Here is a 19,798-nt window from a genome sequence, read left to right on the forward strand (position 1 = left end):
TAGATGAACCCTGATCCTCAGGCTGTAGTCATTATTTTCAGGGAAGTATTGGCAATATGGAAGGCCCTTCACCAATGGACAACATCAGTTTTATCCCTGGCTGCAGTACATCTGAAAGCAGCATTGAATTCCAAAGTAAACTCTGGGTCGAAGGACCTTTCAATTCCTGACCAGCAAATCAGGAGTCTCTGAGGTGGATCTCTTTGCATCAAGGAAAAATCACAAAGTGGAAATATTATTTTCTCTCAATTCCAGAGACCTCCCCTTGGGGGTGAATGCTTTCTCCCAGGCTTGGAATTTCAAACTAGACTATGCCTTCCTCTCAAATCCATTGATTCCTAGAGTTCTACAAAAATTTTAAAAGAATAGTTGTACCCTAATATTTATAGGCCCTTTCTGGCTAAAGAGGAGTTGGTTTGCTCTTCTGAGGAAGCTTGGTTTAGAGGAACCAATAGTTCTTTGTGAATGTCCATCTCGCAGCTCCATAAGATATCAAGATGTAGAAAATCTTCACCTATCGGTATGGATACTGAGAAATTGTTGCTCCTAATAAAGGGGTTGTCAGTGAAAGTTATTCAGACCCTTCTTCTTAGTAGGAAATCGACCACCTCAAAAATCTATCTTAAAGTATCGAGAAGGCTTGCATCCCGGTGTGGAGAGAACAGTCTTAAATGGAATCTATCACCAGTTTTATGGTGTCCCAACTAAGGGCAACACAAACTAGTGACAGGTCCCCTTAGCAAAATGCTGGGTCACTTTCTTTAACTGACCCAGCCATTTTGCTAAAATCTTGTGCTAAACAACTATAGCGCAAGCCAAAGGAGTCCTGATATTCATGAGCTCCTGGCTTTCCCTGCCCACCTGCTGCTTATTCATATGGAGAAAAACTGTCAATCAGAGGCAAAGAGGTTGGGGAGAGCCGTGAGCTCATGAATATGAGGACTTAGTGGTATGCACTGGAGCTGTTAGAACTTAGCAGCATAAAACTGGTGACATATTCCCTTTAATTTAGAGGTCCCTGACATTCCCCAGATACTGTACTGGACATCAGTACTGGAAACCAGACAACCCATTTGATTAGGGTGTCAGAACATAAAATATATGTTAATATATATGTTGCCATATCTAGAACCACAAAAAAATGTACCACCTCTTACACTAAAATCAAAGGGTTGTTCACTAGTGTCAGTATAGAGCATAACCTGGGGTGAAACACTTAAAACATAACTTAACCCTTTGCGTTAAATGGACATAACTTTATATTCAGATTGCATGTAATGTACCGCAATCGGGAGTACAGTTATAGCAGAACTGTTGATTAGGGCTGTGACACTATAAAATGTCCTGATGCCCCCACTTTGCCCCCTCTGTGCGCCATTGCTGTATTGAGATGGCAGCAGCTCAGAAAATGAGCCGTTACCATCAGCATCGGATGTCAGCTGTAACATACAGCTGACACTCTGCTGCAACGGCCGAGATTGGTGCTGGCACAGATCCCGGCACTTTAACCTCTTACAGGCCATGATCAGCAGTGACCGCTGATGTAAGAGGTTAACAGAGGGAGGGAGCTCTCTACCCATTGGACCACCATGCTGCGATGGCAGTGTCCCGATGGTTGCCATGGCAGCCGGAGTTCTTACAAAGGCCTCCAGGCTTGCCATACACCAAAGCCTGGCAAGCCAGGCAGAGGCGTGGTCTGATCAGGGTGAATGTCGGTGTAACGGATCTATGCAGCTGCTCCAGAGTGACCACAGGCCTCTTGGCTGCTTCTCTGATTAGTGTTCTCCGTGCCTGGGCTGTCAGTTTAGGTGGATGGCCATGTCTTGGTAGGATTGTGCCATACTCCTTCCAATTTTTGACGATGGATTGAACAGTGCTCCATGAGATGTTCACAGCTTGGGATATTTTATTTATAACCTAACCCTGCTTTATACGTCTCCACAACTTTATCCCTGACATGTCTGGTGTGTTACTTGGTTTTCATGATGTTGTTTGATCAGTAATGTTCTCAAACAAACCTCTGAGGCCTTTACAGAACAGCTATACAAGTTATACTACCATTCTAGCTGTAGTTACAGTGAGCAACAGAAGTATTTGATCACCCTGCGATTTTGCAAGTTTTCCCACTTAGAAATCAGGGAGGGGTCTGAAATTCACATTGTAGGTGCATTCCCACTCGGAGAGACAGAATAAATAAATAAAAATCAGGAAATCACATTGTTTGATTTTTATGGTTCAATTTGTTTTTATTGAAAACCATATACATTTGAAAATATGCATTATAAGCTAGTTACATTTGAGTATATGCAATATGTGGGCATTACAATAGTACATATCAAATCAGCATATAGAGAAGAGAATCGCCAATCATCAGTACTAGATGAATGGAGTAGCACGGGGGAGACAAGACAAAGGATCTAGGGGGGAGGGCAAGGAGGGAGGGGCGGGAAAGGGATTGAACTAGTAATCTATACAAGATATAACTGCAGTCAGACTGGACAGAATACTTTAAGTAGTAGATCCTGAGGACAACCAACCCGAGAAACCTGCTGATGCACGGAACTGGTACCAGGCCTCCCATTGTTTAGAGTGAGCAACTCCAAGACCCTGATCCTCGGCTCCCAGCTCCTCTAGACGTGCTAGAGAATCCAAAGCATTAACCCAAGTGATCCTGAGGGGACTATCTGGTGATCGCCAGGCTCTGGGAATTATTTGACGCATTGCTATGACAAAAAATCTAAGAATGCCCTTCTTAACTATCTTAATTCTGCCCGGGTAAACTGAAAGGAGAGCTATCTGGGGCGACATAGGGATATGGATTTTGTATAGATATTCGTATAGCTTGAAGATGTCATTCCATAGTGTTGCCACTCCCGTACACTCCCACCAGATGTGCAGCATAGTGCCCCTATCTTTCGAACACCTCCAACACGTGTCTGGCACCGAAGGATAAAACTGGTTAAGCTTAACCGGGGTCCTATACCATCTAGACCAAATCTTATAATTGAGTTCCTGGATCTTGCAGGAAATCGAAGACTTATGGGTGAAAAGGAGAGATCTCTTCCATTGATCAGGTGTGAGAGGGTATCCCAACTCAGATTCCCACGATAGCATAATTTTCTTAGTTGGGGAGGGGAACTCTTCTGTGTCATCCCCGATCTCTCCCGAGTTCAGAATGGCATATATAAGGGATATAGAATGCCCAGGAGCAGAAGAAGCTAGGCATAGTTTCTCGAAATCAGTTACTGAGGATTGAAGTTGCATACCGGGTGCCAGAGATCCAGTGAAACTGTGTAATTGTAAGTAGTGAAACCATCGCCCTGGTGAGTCAGGTATAATATGGCCTAGGTCTTTAAGATCTTTAATCCCTTTAACCGAGTATATATCTTTGACCCTGATCTGGGGTCTGGATTGTAAGCTGAGGGCTGGTAGAGCTAACAGTGTGGCTGGCATCAATGGATGACCAGATATGTTTGTGAGAGGGCCAGGGATCGTAACCAATCGGGTCGTGGAGGCGAACCTGGTCCAAATGTGTACTAGAGAAGATAGAAAAGGTGATAATCTTTGAATAGGCAATTGGGTCAGTGTACTTGACGGAAACCAGAAAACGCCTGGGATAAGACCAGGGGCTAGGGCGTGTTCTAATTCAACCCAAAGTTTTCTCTCAAGATTATGGGTAAGGTCAATCACGCAATTGGCGACCGCCGCTCTGTAGTATGATAGGAAGTTAGGCAAACCTGTGCCTCCGTGTTCCTTGGACCTGATCATAAGATTGTAGCTCAACCTGGCTTTGGATCCACCCCATATAAAATGAGAAGTGAGTTTCCTTAAACGTGCAAAGTAAGAGGCTGGGATCCGACAGGGGATTGTCTGGAATAAATAAAGAAGTCTGGGTAGAACGTCCATTTTTAAGGTGTTTATTCTGCCAAACCACAAAACATTTAAAGCTGACCAAGCTTGTAAGTTATTTTCAATGGTGTGGAGTATAGGGAGGAAGTTGAGCTTGAACAAGTGGGAAGTGTCAGAAGAGATGTAAGTTCCCAGGTGTTTAAGCTTACTTGAGGCCCATTTAAAAGCGAATGTATCTCTGAGTGCGGTGATATCTCGAGAAGGGAGAGAAATATTTAAAAGTTCAGACTTCTGGACATTGACCTTGAAGTTGGATAACGTCCCAAAGATCTGAAATTCCTTCAGTACCGAGGGGAGACCAATTCTAGGGTTTGTTAAGTACATCAAGAGATCGTCGGCAAACAATGATAGTTTATGTTCTATATTGCCAATGTGAAGGCCTCTAATTGCGTCATTGGCTCGCAAGGCATTCGCTAAAGATTCCATGACAAGAATATAAAGAAACGGAGAGAGAGGACATCCCTGCCGCGTTCCATTTGAGATAGGGAAGGAATCCGACAGGACACCATTGACACGAACCCGAGCGGTAGGGCCAGAGTATAAGGCCATGATTCTATTTATCATCTTGGGACCAATCCCAATATGAATCAGAGTCCTTTCTAGGAAGTGCCAACTGACCCTGTCGAATGCCTTCTCCGCATCCACTGAGAGAAGACACATGGGTATCTTTAGTTGTTTAGCTTTAGATATCAGACTTATGGATTTGATGGTGTTGTCACGGGCCTCTCGTCCCGGGACAAATCCTACCTGTTCTCTATGAGTACATTTTGGTATGTGGGGGTGTAATCTTAAGGCCAGAATTTTAGCAAATAATTTCAGGTCGATATTAAGAAGGGAGATGGGCCTATAATTGGAGCAAAGGGAATGGTCCTTGTCTGGTTTGGGGATGACTGTAATATGGGCCTGCAGGGTTTGAGATGGGAAGGGGCATGTGGCGGATATAGAATTAAATGCATCTAGGAGAATGGGGGCCAGATCCTCTGTAAAGTATTTATAGAAACGTGCAGACAACCCATCAGGGCCGGGACTCATTGTTTGATTTTTAAAGAATTTATTTGTCTTGCACTGCTCAACATAAGTATTTGAACACCTGCAAACAGCAAGAATTCTGGCTCTCAAAGACCTGTTACTGTACCTTTAAAAAGTCCACCTCTACTCCACTCATTAATCTAACTTAGTAGCACCTGTCTGAGCTCTTTAAAGACCCCTGTTCACCCCAGTCAGTCAGACGCCAACTACTACGACCAAAGAGCTGTCAAGAGACACCAGAGACAAAATTGTGGACCTTCACAATGCTGGAAAGGGCTATGGAGAAATTGCCAAGCAGCTTGGTGAAAATAGATCAACTGTTGGAGCAATTGTTAGAAAATGGAAGAGGCTAAAGACGACTGTCAGTCTCCCTCGGACTGTGGCTCCATGCAAGATCTCACCTCGTGGGGTATCACTGATGATAACAAAGGTGAGGAATCAGCCCAGAACTACAAGGGAGAAGCTGGTCAATGAAATGAAGAGAGCTGGGACCACAGTTTCAAAGGTCACTGTCGGTAGAACACTACGCCGTCATGGTTTCAAATCATGCATTGCATAGAAGGTTCCCCTACTCAAGTCATCACATGTCCAGGCCCGTCTGAAGTTTGCCAATGACCATCTGGATGATCCAGAGGAGGCATGGGAGAAAGTCATGTGGCCAGATGAGACCAAAGTAGAATTTTTTGGTCTAAACTTCACTCGTTGTGTTTGGAGGGAAAAAAAGGATGAGTTACATCCCAAGAACACCATCCCTACTGTGAAGCAGGGGGTGGTAACATCATGCTTTGGGGGTGCTTTTCTGCGAAGGGGACAGGACGACTGTATTAAGGAGAGGCTGAATGGGGCCATTTATCATGAGATTTTGAGCAACAACCTCCTTCCCTCAGTCAGAGCATTGAAGATGGGTCGTGGCTAGGTCTTCCAACATGACAACGACCCGAAGCACACAGCCAGGATAACCAAGGAGTAGCTCCGCAAGAAGCATATCAAGGTTTTGGAGTGGCCTAGTCAGTCTCCAGACCTAAATCTAACAGAACATCTTTGGAGGGAGCTGAAACTCTGTGTTGCTCAGCGACAGCCCCGAAACCTGACAGATCTAGAGGAGATCTGTGTGGAGGAGTGGGCCAAAATCCCTGTTGCAGTGTGTGCAAACCTGGTCAAGAACTACAGGAAACGTTTGACCTCTGTAGTTGCAAACAAAGGCTTCTGTACCAAATATTAACACTGATTTTCTCAGGTGTTTAAATACTTATGTTCAGCAGTGCAAGACAAATACATTATTTAAAAATCAAACAATGTGATTTCCTTCTTTTTTTTTTTGTACATTCTTTCTCTCAGAGTGGGAATGCAGCTACAGTGTGAATTTCAGACCCCTCCATGATTGGGAGAACTTGCAAAATCGCATGGTGTTCAAATACTTCTGTTCCTCACTGTATACTGTAGGTAAACTGAGAATAAATTTACTAATTAGGTAACTACTGAAGGCAATTGATCACACTGGATTTTATTTAGGGTTATCAGAGTACAGAGGGCTGAATACAAATGCAGGCTACACTTTTCAGATTTTTAAACCATGTATCATTTTCTTTTCACTACACACTTACTTGCTACTTTGTGTTGATCACATAAAAACATAATATAAAAAAAATTTAAAGGGGTTTTCTGAGATTTCAATACTGATGACTTATCCTCTAGATAGGTCATCAGTATCTGATCGGTGGGGCACAGCTCCATCCCGTAAAAGTGAAATGGGTCTGATACCAAGCACAGCTGCTATACTATTTATGGCACTGTGCTTGGTAACCTGCGAGAAGGCTGAGGCACTCACAGGAGCGCCAGTGCCTTCTCAAACAGCTGATTGGCGGGGGTCCTGGGTATCCGACCTCCAGTGATCAGATACTGATGACTTATCCTGAGAATTTTCTACCCACATTCCAAAACTGGCGTGAGTGGTGCAAAAGCATGACATCACAATATACTCTAGGCTAGAAATAAACACTATTGTGATATTGTCATAATAGAGCACAGAAAAGGATTAATGACAAATAGTTTTGCGATATTATCAATATAGAACACACTACTGGAGTTAAGACAGATATGACATCAAAATTAGTGATGAACGAACATCGGCCGGGACGTTTCACGAACGCGCGTTCGCGATCAAATGTTCGCGAACCGCGCGTTCACGGCAGGCAAACCTGAAAAACCTTCAGGTAATATTACTAGAAATGCACAAATAGTCCCACAACATGGACAGTGACATACCAGAGGGGGATCAATGGCAAAAATTCCCACAAAAAATAGGTATTTTAATCAGGGGCCATTTTATGCATCTCAGAGGGAAACTCTTAAAAATGTGCCCTGCTGGACCCTAGAAATTTTTTATTTTAGGCCACAGGAGTACGGGCCCCAAAAAATTACATTAGGCGATCACTGGATAAAATTTTTACTGTAGGCGACTGGAGTAGAGGCCCCAAACATTAGGCATTCACCTGACAGAAAAGAACTTGTGATTATGTGACTGGAGGCAGTGGCGTACCTAGGGTGTTTGGCACCCGGGGCGGGTCTTTTCTCTGGCACCCCCCACCAATACTTTCAAAACATTGTACCCCCTTACAGTAGTATTGCCCTCATTGTACAACCTTCACAGTAGTTTTGTCCAGATATGTGCCCTCTCATGGTAGTTATGCCCATATTATGATTATGTGGCTGGAGGTACATTAGGCGGTCACTGGATAAAAGTTTTACTGTAGGCCAGTACAGGCCCCAAAAATTAGGCATTCACCTGACAGAAAAGGCCTTTTATGCCGCTGTATATACATAAGACAAGGACTATTCTTTGTTCTGGGTGGTGGCGGATATGTGTGGGATGGCATGAGGAAATTCAATTACATGTGGTCATCACATGGTCATCACAGGTGTTGAATTCCTCCGAGATACACGCCTGATTCATGTTTAGAAATGTGAGGTAGTCCACACTGTCGTAAGCTAGGCGAGTGCACTTATCGGTCACGATCCACCCTGCTGCGCTGAACGTCCCTTTCGGACAGGACACTCGACGAGGGGCAAGAGCCAAGAGTTCCATTGAAAATTGTGCCAGCTCTGGCCACAGGTCAAGCCTGCACACCCATTAGTCTAGGGGTTCCTCACTTCTCAGAGTGTCCACATCGGCCGTTAACCCGATGTAGTCAGACACTTGCGTTCCCTGAGGCTGGATCTGGAGGGCGGCTGTCGATGGGTTGTTTGCAAGAATGATCTCATATCCGAAGTGACCAACACATCTTCAAACCGCCCTCTACTTGCAGGCGCGGTAGGATTGGTACCCGCACCTATTTCACTGTGGGTGAAAATTCCTCTGCCAGCACCAGCAGAATGCAGCATCTTTCGCAGCAAGACCTGGAAATGCTGCATTCTGACAGCCCTCTGTGATGCTGTTAACATGTTCGCCATTTTGTGTTTGTACCGGGGGTCTAAGTACGTTGCCACCCAGTACTGGTCCTTGCCCTTTATGCTTTTTATATGGGGGTCCCTCTTCAAACACTGGAGCATGAAGGCCCTCATTTGCACTAAATTGGAAGCGGTGGACCACCCTGGCTCCTACTCATCGCCCAGAAGAATGTCGTCCTCGGTCTCCTCCCCCCAGCCACGGACAACACCAGGGATCCCCGACAAGTTTAAAGTCCCCCTCGAAGCTTGCTCTTCTTGCTCCTCCTGCTCCCCCAGCCACCCTCCTCCTCTGACTCCTGCTGACTTGTCTTATATGTAGTCCCCCCTCGGAATTCATTCAGCATTGCGACTTTCTCATCTTCCAGCTCCTGCTCCTCGACGGCTTGACCAATGACACAACGCAATGCACGCTCCAGAAAGAAGGCGTAAGGTACAATATCACTGATGACCCCCTGGCTGTGACTGGCCAGTTTGTTGATCTCATCAAATGGCCGCAGAGATCTGCATGCGTCACCCATGAGCAGCCACTGGCGCGGTGAAAAGAAACCAAGCTCCCCAGAACCTGTCCTGCTGCAGAGTTCGTACAGGTAGTCGTTAACGGCACATTGCTGCTGGAGCAGCCTATCAAGCATGCACAAGGTGGAGTTCCAGCACGTTGGGCAGTCACAAATCAGATGTGCAGGTGGTGTCGCCGCTGAATGTCAGCAAGGCGAGCCATGGCCATGTAAGATCTTCTAAAATGGCCAGAGATTTTCCTGGCCTGCCTCAAGACGTCCTGGACCCCGGGGTATTTGGCAACGAATCGCTGCACGACTAAGTTCAGGATATGTGCCATACACGGCACGTGTGTTATTTTGTGTGCTACTGCAGGCCTGGTTGCCATGGTTACTTAGCAATATTACAATATTAGAAGCATCATACTTACCTGCTGCGCTGTCTGTGACCGGCCGGGAGCTCCTCCTACTGGTAAGTGACAGATCATTAAGCAATGCGCCGCACAGACCTGTCACTTACCAGTAGGAGGAGCTCCCGGCCGGTCACAGACAGTGCAGCAGGTAAGTATGATGCTTCTAATATTGTAATATTGCTAAGTTGCCATGGTTACCGATCGGAGCCCCAGAGCGATTAAACTAGGACTCCGATCGGAATCTCCGCTGCCACCAATGATCGGGAAGGGGGGGGGGGGAGGCCGCACACTAGCCACCAATGATATTAATACAATAGAGGGGGGGCCGGGGGGGCACACACTGGCCACCAATGATAATACAATAGAGGGAGGGAGGGGGGGCCGCACACGAGCCACCAATGATAATACAATAAAGGGAGGGAGGGGGGGCCGGGGGAGGCTGCACACTGGCCACCAATGATATTACAATAGAGGGAGGGAGGGGGGGCCGGGGGAGGCCGCACACTGGCCACCAATGATAATGCAATAGAGGGAGGGAGGGGGGGCCGGGGGTGGGGGCCGCACACTGGCCACCAATGATATTCAAACTGGGGAGGGAGGGGGGTCTGCCCCCTGCTGCCTGGCAGCCCCTGATCTCTTACAGGGGGCTATGATATGCACAATTAACCCCTCAGGTGCAGCACCTGAGGGGTTAATTGTGCGGATCACAGCCCCCTGTAAGAGATCGGGTGCTGCCAGGCAGCAGGGGGCAGTCATGTACACAGTTCGTAGTATATTCTAACTAGAAGCGTCCTCATCACTATGGGAATGCCTCTGTGTTAGAATATACTGTCGGATATGAGTTTCACGATCTAACTCATATCCAACAGTATATTCTAACATAGAGGCGTTCCCATGGTGATGGGGACGCTTCAAGTTAAAATATACCATCGGATTGGAGAGTCACTGGGGGACGGATCCGTTTGAAATTGCACCATATTGTGTCAACGTCAAACGGATCCGTCCCCATTGACTTGCATTGTAATTCAGGACGGATCCGTTTGGCTCCGCACGGCCAGGCGGACACCAAAACAACTTTTTTTTCATGTCCGTGGATCCTCCAAAAATCAAGGAAGACCCACGGACGAAAAAACGGTCACGGATCACGGACCAACGGAACCCCGTTTTGCGGACCGTGAAAAAATACGGTCGTGTGCATGAGGCCTTAATCTGCAAATCCACTGTTCCTAGGCTTTCTTAGGCTTGATTTGAGCTTAGCCGGATAGTTTCTGTATCAGTGTAATTTGGTGAGGTTGCCGGAGGCTATGGTATCCTTCACCTGACTATCCCAAAGGTCCTTGATGCCTGATTTGTGGCTTTTATCCTTTGGATGTTTAAGTCTTTTCTCTTGTCCCTTTCTGAACTAAACTTTCATCAGAGCAGAAGTGCTAGATCTGCACTCTCTGCCTCTCAGCAGACTGACTAACCAATCAACAACCACTGACCTGTCCCCGTCCTGTCTCACTAGGCCTGACCTAGGTATATATAGAACCTAAGTTCTATCCCCATCTAGTGGTGGGATGTATAAATTACACCTAATCTGCCTGGTAACAGGGATTTTGCAGATAGATTAGTACAAAGTCACATAATACAGCATAATACAATTTTTAGGGTAAAAAGTGCTTTTAAGCAGTGCCCACACACATGTATTGGGACGCTGCATACCCCCATGGTAAAATATAAGTCGACCTCGACACATTCTTGACTCGATGTTGTATCTTCCTGTAAGATATATAAGAAAAGGAAAACATGCATGCATAGGAAAACAATACCATAACTTCCATTCTTGTACTTCTTGTACCTATAAATAAAATGGGTTAGGCAAGCATATCTTAGGCAACAACGAAATGTGACAAATGGGGTAACATTTTTTTTTTTCCTGAAGACTGATGATGTACCGGAAACCAAAATTGTCCACAATGATGAAGAAAAAAAAAATTTAACATCTCAGGAGGCTCACAGGGTATGAGTCCGTTCCCTGGGCACAAGTAAATGTCAAAGTAGAATATCACAAGAATAATATCACGGAGGCTCAGGTACGTGAAAGTCTATCTCCGGGTGCAGGCTTGAACGTTGCAAAACAGGAAAATAGTCCCTTAAAAAGTCCTTTAAGGAAAATGGAACATGATAACCGTAGATTAGTATTTTTCTGGATCTGTGGAACTCCAGACAAGTTAAGGATATACTCAACGTTGAATATGCAGAGCTGGGAGTTATCTTCTCGGCTGCTGGAGCAGGAAATCTCCGTAACGGACTGGTGGTTGTCCTCTTGTAATCCTATCGGATCTACGAAGCGGCTGAGACTCTTCAGACCTTGCTTCAAGGGAACTTGATGTTTCCTGAGTTGCAGTAACTTCAGCTTCTGGTTGAACTGTTGTGGTGTTGGTTTTAGCAGGCACTAAGATGTTGAGCCATGGAGTTAAGAACCATTGCCAAGGATCAGAGGCTAATAATGTTTTTCCCAAGAACTGTATTGGCTCCTCTGAATCAGACGATTTTTCAGGTTCTGGCTCAATGGGTTGAATTTCTTCTGGAACAGCTTCTTCTTGAGAAGTTTCTACTGGAGTGTCTTCTTTAAGACACAATTTTAGGCGATTTCGATGTACTACACGGGATTTATCCTCTTGGGTAATCTCATATGTATCAGTTTGTGGATTGAGAATAGCAGTAATGGTGTAAAGTTCTCTCTCCCATTTGCTATCTAATTTGCTGGTACAATGGTTATTTTTTAACCACACACGATCACCAATCTTGAGAGGTTCTGCCTTGGCAGATTGATTATAGTCTTTCTGTTGTTTCTCATGGGCATGTCCCATGCGTTGTTGAACAATCTCTTGTGCATCAATCAAACGTCTTTGGTGCTCAGTCACCCAATCAGTTTTTGGTAGAGGGTTGATTGCATCAGGCACTTGTACGCCCAAAGTGTGATCAGCAGGTAATGTACCTTGTCGGCCAAACATAAGGTAGTAGGGTGTATACCCAGTAGAACAATGAATAGTGTTATTGTAGGTATACATCAACTGAGGCAATAGAGTAGGCCAATCATTTCTTGTAGCAGGTGGGACTGCTCTTAACATCTCAATTAGAGTTTGGTTCATTTTTTCACAAAGCCCATTCCCTTGGGGATGGTATGCTGTGGTCCTGATTTTCTGACAGTTGTGAAAGGTACACAGTTCTTTAAGGAGTTGTGATTCAAAGGCAGATCCCTGATCTGTAAGGATTCTCTCTGGGCATCCATATGGCAACAAGAAATGTTTCCAGAAGGCATCTGCAGTTGTTTTTGCGGTCAAGTCTTTGACAGGCACAGGTACAACAAATTTAGTGTAATGATCAATGATGGTCATAGCATATGTGTAACCTGAGCGACTTGGTTCCAGCTTCACATGGTCAATTGCAACTATTTCTAACGGTGTTCTGCTTACAATGGAATGTAAGGGTGCTTTTTGGTCATGTTTCTCATTTCTTCCGACAGCACAGGTGGAAAATTCTCGACACCATTTTTCAATGTCTCCTCTCATCCCAATCCAGTAGAATCTTCTACGGATGGTGGCTTCTGTTTTCTGCACGCCAAAATGTCCTGATTGATCATGGTACATCTCAAGAATTATTCTTGCATCTCGGCGTGGTATTAGGATTTGATATAGACGATCCCAGGTAATTGGGTCTAAAGTTCTTCTTAATAGTAGGCCCTTCTGTAGAAAGAGGTGTTTTCTGTGTCTCCATAGTTTTGACAACTCTAGATCAGCATTCCTCCTGCGGATTCTTTCTGGTGTTCTTCTGCTGGTGAAGAAATCTTGCAGTTCACCTAACACTCTGCTTTCATTTTGCAGCTTGATCCATCTTTCTTTGTCCACTTGGGATTTTGGATCCACTAGTTGTGGAAGGTTAAGAACCTTTTTTCCTTTAACAGTGATGGTGTCTTGGTGGGCAAAGTTTTTGTAGAAGGATGGCATCTCTACTTCTTCCCAAACATCTTCTTGTGAAGTAGGGTCTTCTTTGGTCGGCAGACGGGATAATGCATCCGCATTTTTGTTCGCTTTTCCTGTTCTGTACTTTACGGTGAAATTGTAGTTAGCAAGGTGTGAGGCCCATCTTTGTTCCAACGCTTCTAACTTGGCGGTGTTAAGATGTGCTAGTGGGTTGTTATCTGTGAAGGCCACGAAGGGTGTTGCGGCAAGGTAATCTTTACATTTTTCTGTAACAGCCCATTACGAGTGCTAGGAATTCCAATTTGAAGGAACTATAGTTTTGATAGTTTCTTTCAGTACTTCTAAGAGATCTACTAGCGTAGGGAATGACTCTTTCTTTACCTTCTTGTATTTGTGACAAGACAGCTCCCAAACCTTTCTTACTTGCATCTGTGGAAAGATGAAATCGTTGTTGGTAATCCGGATATCCTAAGATTGGTGGTTCTGTTAACTTCTTCTTCAGGAGCTGGAAGGCAATTTCTCTTTCAGTGTTCCATTCAACTGGTATTGGAGATTTCTGATATCTTTTAGGATGTCCTCTCAAAAGTTCCAATATTGGCTCTGCAATTTGGGCAAAGTGAGGAATGAAACGTCTGTAATATCCTGCGAAACTGAGGAAACTTCTTACTTCCTTCACCGTGGTAGGAGTAGGCCAATTTCGGACTGCGGCTATCTTCTCTGGATCTGATTTAACACCTTCAGAGCTGACAATATGCCCTAAGTATTTAACTTCTGGCTTCAGTAGATAACACTTAGATTGTTTGACTTTTAGTCCATGCTTAATGAGAACTTGGAAAACTTCGGCCAGATGTTTCAAATGATCTTCATAAGATTTGGAGTAGATAATGACATCATCTAAGTACAACAGGACAGTTTCAAAAATTATGTGGCCCAGACAACGCTCCATTAATCTCTGAAAAGTTCCAGGTGCATTGCAAAGTCCAAAGGGCATGCAGTTGAACTCAAATAGGCCCATAGGGGTGGTAAATGCAGTCTATTCATGATCTTCTGGTGCCATTGGTACTTGCCAGTATCCACTGGTTAAATCAAGAGTAGAGAAGTAGGCTGAAGATCCTAAAGCTGTCAAGGATTCCTCTATGAGTGGTAAAGGGTAAGCATCTTTGTGAGTAATTTGGTTGATTTTTCTGTAGTCCACACAGAATCTGATGTTGCCGTCATTTTTACAGCCAAGGACTAGTGGTGCAGCCCATGGGCTATGGCTGTCTTTGATGATATTGGAGTCTTTCATCTCCTGGATCATTTGTTTTATGGATTGGTACATAGTAGGTGGTATAGGCCAATACCTTTCCTTGATTGGTGGGTGTGAACCTGTAGGGATGGAATGTTTTATGATATCCACTTCCCCATAGTTTGTAGAATGCTTACTGAAGGCACGGTGATGCTCCTTCACGACTTGCAGTACTCCTTCCAATTGGTGTTCTGGTGTGGAAGCATCTCCCACATGAAGTTCTTTCCACCAGGGGTGCTTAAATTTTGGCCCTGTGGGTGTTGTTTCTTGAGATCTGTAGTCACGCTGATGACGTCTTGAAATGTAACTTGAATCAGCTGTGCAATGGGACGGTATTTTGTTAATGTTACACTGTGATCACTCAAATTTAAGAGACGAATAGGCACTTTACCTTCAGAGACGGTTACTAGGCTTCTTGCAGCTCTAACTAGAGGATAGTCTTCCAAGACAACTGGCTCTACCAAGGCTTGATAGTTTTGACCTTGAATTCCGACTACAGCTCGACACCACAAGAGGGTTTCGGTGTTGGGCCTGAGAATCACAGGTTAATTATCTCGGATACGGACACAGAAGATTTCTCCTTTTTCATTGGCGAATCTCTGTTGTGCATTTAGTACACGGATGGTTTGTTGGATTACCTTCTTAGAAGCAGAAGAAGCAGTAGGCACTGACTGGTGAAAGGCTTCCAGCATTTCAACATAATAGTTCCTGAGGACATTCATGCCTAGGACTATTGGAGGGTTATTGTTATTTTCTTTGACTTGTACTACAATAATGCCTTGTTGGGAGAGGATAGTTCCTCCTACTTGAATGGTAGGTTCCCATTAACCCAGTATTGGTACAGGTTTGCCGTTACTGGTTATGAGACTCAGCCAGGATTCTGTGGGCTGGGTAAGCTGAATTTGGTCCCAGTATTTTTCAAATGCAGTTTGTTGGATGGTAGTGACTTGGGATCCTGTGTCAACTAGGGAAACAAAAGGAACTCCATTTATTTGAAGTGTCACTTCTGGACGGGATCCTACATATCTTGGCATCCAATAGGGATCTTCTGGACCTATTGATTTACCTCCCGAGGGATGGTCCTTGACCTCGGGGGTCGCCCGTTTAACTGCCGCCAGCAGGTGGCTTCAGTATGGCCTGGCTTGTGACAGTATGTGCAAATAGGCCGCTTGAGGGTACTAGTGCGGTCAGGTGGGCGTCCGCCTGAATTTCTAGAATAAGTCTCTTTATAATAAGGAGAGAAGAGCCTTCTGGACACAGGTTTCTCATCCTCCAGCAATAGTGGTTTTTCCCATTGTTCCAATTTTTTGTGAACTTTCTCCAGACTTTTAGTCAGGAATTGGACTTGCTCAATAAGGGCAGCAACTACGTCAGGAATTGGGGCTTGAGTTGCCTGACTGACGACAGGTAAAGGTTCCACAGGGGTGACCGGCTGTGTTGCTGGCACTACAGCGGATCTAACAGGTTCTGTTGGTGAACTTTTTCCCAGTATACTGATAGCTAATTCTTTAAAGTCTAAGAAAGCAGCACTTGGATGCTGGGCGGCTAGCATTCTTAGCTGGCTCTTTACATTGTCTGTATTGACACCTTCAATAAATTGCTCTTTCAGGGTTTTGTCCTGATTCTCTGCCTCACGGGGGTCTACTTGAACAACAGCTCTAAGGTCTCTGAGTGACTCACCCGATTGCTGTTTTTTGCTGAAGAACCTCATCTTGACCTCCGACACGGTTCTGGGTTCAAAGGTAGTGTAGAGACGTTCAAATATCTGCTCCAGTGTCCTCCTTTCTGAGCTTGGCCAGGATTTCACTTCTCTGAGAGCAGCTCCTTCCAATTGCGCAAGGAGAATCTCCATCTGCTGTTCTGGGGATACAGGGTACAATCTGAACACAGCAAGAATTTTCTCTTTAAAGTCCCTTAAAGTATGAACCTCTCCAGAATACCGTGGGAACCAGGGGGCCCCAAAATAATAAGGCATAGTTAAAGGCATTAAACTTGGTGCTGCAGCAGTCGGTATTGCGCTGGGACAGGCTGCAGCTGCCGCAGGAGGTCCGCGGAGGTCAGACTGCACGTTATCTTCTTGCACAGACATGGTGTCAATAGGTGAATTATAGTTAAGTAGGTCAATTGTGGCTGTAGATACTTTTTAGGTGGCGTTGCTATGGGCGACCGCTATCTTGCGGTGTATGGCCCTTTTAATACTTGATACCGGCTGAATGCAATACTCAGGCAGCGCTTACTTAAGCTTCTGGTAGCGCTCCTGGCTAGCGGTGCTCCCTTTAGCTTAGTGGGGCAAATCAAAGTACTCACAGACTGTGTGCTCTATTTGGTGGACGGCAGGCAATGCGATCCGCTCCGTTAGCTCGCCTGTGTGAGATCTCGCGATATTTTGGGATACACGCACGTCACACTCTCCTCCCGTGCGCGGCGTCTCCCTTTGATGTGGCTACAGGCAGAGGAGGCGGCGCTGCGTTTGCATACAGGTCTGGCCACTCAGAAACAACACAGTAAAGGTAGGATGGGCTTGACCAGACAGTTTGCATAAATGGGCGGTACTACGTTTTCCCGCTCTTCAGGGGGTGTCGCTAACTTGTACACAGTGATGGCACAGTTTTTTGTTTTTTTAAACAAGAGCTCCAGCGGCCATCTTAAGTGCATATAAACAGTCTATTCACTGACAGCAAGCCGTTTTAGTGACACACAAATGTCGGATTTTCTCACTTTGAACACTGCGATTTTTATGCTGGGGACTAGTATAGCACCTCCATATACTTTCCAAGCAATTTAAACGGTTCTGTAGCCCAAAACAGCGCACAATAAGCAAAAGTCTCTCAATAAAGCAAAGGGGCTTATTCACATGCGACAGTCTCTCAAATATGGCGCAAGGGTTAATATCCTGTTCGTGACGCCAAGAAAATATATGCAGCCAGCCAGGAGCGCAGGGGCAACACGTGAGGTGCACGGTGGACCGATGAGGGGCCAAGTAATTAAACACAGTTCATCAGTTTACTCACGGTTAGCAGAAAGCCTCCCTGGGCTGGCAGCACAGTGTTGAGGTGGACAGCACGAAATCCTCCGGGGCATGCTCTGTGGTAGGGAAGCATCAGCCAAGATGGTGGTTGAGGTGATGGTTTTTGTCGTGACGCCGGTACCGTTAATGGTGGTACAACCAATAGTAGTAATAATGAAGTAGGCAGTGGTAAGGTACAACTCACAACTTTTACTGATGTTGACTTTGGTTGCAGCAGTACAGAATACAGTCTCTTGTTGGTATTAGAGTTAATCTGCAAATCCACTGTTCCTAGGCTTTCTTAGGCTTGATTTGAGCTTAAGATATTTTCTGTATCAGTGTAATTTGGTGAGGTTGCCGGAGGCTATGGTATCCTTCACCTGACTATCCCAAAGGTCCTTGATGCCTGATTTGTGGCTTTTATCCTTTGGATGTTTAAGTCTTTTCTCTTGTCCCTTTCTGAACTAAACTTTCATCAGAGCAGAAGTGCTAGTAGATCTGCACTCTCTGCCTCTCAGCAGACTGACTAACCAATCAACAACCACTGACCTGTCCCCGTCCTGTCTCACTAGGCCTGACCTAGGTATATATAGAACCTAAGTTCTATCCCCATCTAGTGGTGGGATGTATAAATTATACCTAATCTGCCTGGTAACAGGGATTTTGCAGATAAATTAGTACAGTCGTGGCCAAAAGTTTTGAGAATGACACAAATATTAGTTTTCACAAAGTTTGCTGCTAAACTGCTTTTAGATCTTTGTTTCAGTTGTTTCTGTGATGTAGTGAAATATAATTACACGCACTTCATACGTTTCAAAGGCTTTTATCGACAATTACACGACATTTATGCAAAGAGTCGGTATTTGCAGTGTTGGCCCTTCTTTTTCAGGACCTCTGCAGTTCGACTGGGCATGCTCTCAATCAACTTCTGGGCCAATTCCTGACTGATAGCAACCCATTCTTTCATAATCACTTCTTGGAGTTTGTCAGAATTAGTGGGTTTTTGTTTGTCCACCTGCCTCTTGAGGATTGACCACAAGTTCTCAATGGGATTAAGATCTGGGGAGTTTCCAGGCCATGGACCCAAAATGTCAACGTTTTGGTCCCCGAGCCACTTAGTTATCACTTTTGCCTTATGGCACGGTGCTCCATCGTGCTGGAAAATGCATTGTTCTTCACCAAACTGTTGTTGGATTGTTGGAAGAAGTTGCTGTTGGAAGGTGTTTTGGTTCCATTCTTTATTCATGGCTGTGTTTTTGGGCAAAATTGTGAGTGAGCCCACTCCCTTGGATGAGAAGCAACCCCACACATGAATGGTCTCAGGATGCTTTACTGTTGGCATGACACAGGACTGATGGTAGCGCTCACCTTTTCTTCTCCGGACAAGCCTTTTTCCAGATGCCCCAAACAATCGGAAAGAGGCTTCATCGGAGAATATGACTTTGCCCCAGTCCTCAGCAGTCCATTCACCATACTTTCTGCAGAAGATCAATCTGTCCCTGATGTTTTTTTTGGAGAGAAGTGGCTTCTTTGCTGCCCTTCTTGACACCAGGCCATCTTCCAAAAGTCTTCGCCTCACTGTGCGTGCAGATGCGCTCACACCTGCCTGCTGCCATTCCTGAGCAAGCTCTGCACTGGTGGCACTCCGATCCCGCAGCTGAATCCTCTTTAGGAGACGATCCTGGCGCTTGCTGGACTTTCTTGGACGCCCTGAAGCCTTCTTAACAAGAATTGAACCTCTTTCCTTGAAGTTCTTGATGATCCTATAAATTGTTGATTGAGGTGCAATCTTAGTAGCCACAATATCCTTGCCTGTGAAGCTATTTTTATGCAACGCAATGATGGCTGCACGCGTTTCTTTGCAGGTCACCATGGTTAACAATGGAAGAACAATGATTTCAAGCATCACCCTCCTTTTAACATGTCAAGTCTGCCATTTTAACCCAATCAGCCTGACATAATGATCTCCAGCCTTGTGCTCGTCAACATTCTCACCTGAGTTAACAAGACGATTACTTGTACGATCACTTGAATGGGTCCGCGATCCGGCCGTTCCGCAAAAAGATAGGACATGTTCTATCTTTTTGCGGAACGGAAGTACGGGATGAAACCCCACGGAAGCACTCCGTAGTGCTTCCGTAGGGTTCCGTTCCGTGCTTCCGTTCCGCATCTCCGGCTCACAAAAACTGATGGAAATAATTGACCAAATAACTGTAGTGTAAACCAACCCTAAAAACCATGTT

The 19,798-nt window shown here is 45.2% G+C and overlaps 1 long non-coding RNA gene across 1 annotated transcript; it reads left to right on the forward strand.

Moving 5' to 3' along the window:
• Window positions 1-656: 656 nt before the first annotated feature.
• LOC120987123 lies at window positions 657-17,187 on the forward strand. The gene is made up of 3 exons (XR_005775922.1): window positions 657-792; window positions 4,907-4,910; window positions 17,178-17,187. It is a non-coding gene; the product is annotated as an uncharacterized LOC120987123 (long non-coding RNA).
• The last annotated feature ends 2,611 nt before the right edge of the window (window positions 17,188-19,798 follow it).

This window comes from Bufo bufo, chromosome 1 (genome assembly GCF_905171765.1).
Source record: "Bufo bufo chromosome 1, aBufBuf1.1, whole genome shotgun sequence".
Classification (NCBI taxonomy): Eukaryota; Metazoa; Chordata; class Amphibia; order Anura; family Bufonidae; genus Bufo; species Bufo bufo.